The sequence below is a fragment of the Vanellus vanellus genome (assembly GCF_965231255.1).
Source record: "Vanellus vanellus genome assembly, chromosome: 3".
NCBI lineage: Eukaryota > Metazoa > Chordata > Aves > Charadriiformes > Charadriidae > Vanellus > Vanellus vanellus.
Window position 1 is genome coordinate 105,513,676 of NC_138907.1, and position 2,061 is coordinate 105,515,736.

Below are 2,061 nucleotides of genomic sequence, written 5' to 3' on the forward strand. Positions count from 1 at the left end.
GTCTGTGTATGAATGCGCATGCACTTAGAAGGATATTTGCATGTATCATTTATTAAGCTGAAATTTTGGGGTTAGATATAACCCTCAACAACACCAGGTTAAGTTTCTGGTAGGTAGAGACAAGATTATGTTGCAGATATTTGGCATTTTCATGTTTCCCACAGCCGGGTTTTCAGCCCCTGCTTGAAGTAGTTTCTTCCCTCTTCTTTGCAAAACTTCCCCAAAACATTTCAGTTATATAACCAATATGTAGAAATCCAAGTGTGACCATATTTGCAGTCATCTCATTTCTGACCTAGATTTTCAGTGCAATCTTCTTGTCTCAGTAATTATTTCTAGTTAGACATGATGCAGCTGTAGCATCTCATGGAGAAAGACCCACTAGAGGGAAATGTTTCTATAGTCAGCAGAGAAAAAAAATGGGACTGCAGTCCAACTTTACTGAGATCCTTCATGACTTCTTGTATTAGCTTTGGCAGCACATTAGTTGAACTATTTTAGCTTGCTAAGGAAGACTATTTGTGAGAAGACGTTTTTTCAGTACTGCTTCTGGTACCTAGAATCATAGAATCATAGAATCATAGAATCATAGAATCATAGAACGGTTTAGGTTGGAAATGACCTTGAAGATCATTGAGTTCCAACCCCTCCTGCCATAGGCAGGGACGCCTCCCACTAGACCAGGTTGCCCAAGGCCACGTCCAGCCTGGCCTTGAACACCTCCAGGAATGGGGCCTCAACCACCTCTCTGGGCAACCTGTTCCAGTGCCTTACCACCCTTAAAGTTAAAAACTTCTTCCTAATGTTCAATCTGAACCTGCCCCCTTCTAATTTAAAGCCATTCTCCCTCGTCCTATCGGTACATGCCCGAGGAAAAAGTCCTTCCCCAGCTCTCCTGTAGGCCCCCTTTAGGGACTGGAAGGCTGCAATAAGATCTCCCTGGAGCCTTCTCTTCTCCAGGCTGAACAGCCCCAACTCTTTCAGCCTCTCCTCATAGGAGAGGTGCTCTAGCCCTCAGATCATCCTCCTCGCTCTCCTCTGGACATGCTCCAGCAGATCCATGTCCTTCTTATGTTGGGGACTCCAGAGCTGGATGCAGTACTCCAGGTGGGGTCTCACCAGAGTGGAGCAGAGGGGCAGAATCACCTCCTTTGACCTTCTGGCCACACTTCTTTTGATGCAGCCCAGGATACAGTTGGCCTTCTGGGCTGCAATCGCACACTGCTGGCTCATGTTGAGCTTCTCGTCAATCATCGCACCCAGGTCCTTCTTCTCAGGGCTGCTCTCCAGCCATTCCCTGCCGAGCCTGTATTTGTGCTTGGGATTGCCCCGCCCCAGATGTAAGACCTTGCACTTGGCCTTGTTGAACTGCATGAGGTTGGCTTGGGCCTACCTCTCCAGCCTGTCCAGGTCCCTCTGGATGGCATCTCTCCCCTCCAGCGTGTCTACCTCACCAAACAGCTTGGTATCATTGACAAACTTGCAGAGGGTGCACTCGACTCCACTGTCCATGTCACCGACAAAGACGTTGAACAGTACGGGCCCCAGTACCGACCCCTGAGGAACACCACTCGTCACTGCTCTCCACTTGGACATCGAGTCATTCACCGCAATTCTTTGAGCGCGATCGTCCAGCTGGTTCTTTATCCACCGAGTGGTCCATTTGTCAAATCCATGTCTCTTCAATTTAGAGACCAGGATATCATGTGGGACAGTGTCAAATGCTCTGCACAAATCCAAGTAGATGACATCAGTTGGTCTTCCCTTGTCCACTGCCACTGTAACCCCTTCATAGAAGGCCACCAAATTTGTCAGGCACGACTTGCCCTTGGTGAAGCCATGCTGGCTGTCACCCATGACCTCCTTGTTTTCTACGTGCCTCAGCAGAGTTTCCAGGAGGATCTGCTCCATGATCTTGCCAGGCACAGAGGTGAGACTGACTGGCCTGTAGTTCCCTGGGTCTTCCTTGTTTCCCTTTTTTGAAAATAGGCGTTATGTTTCCCCTTTTCCAGTCGGCAGGAACCTCGCCAGACTGCCATGACTTCTCAAATATGATGGTTA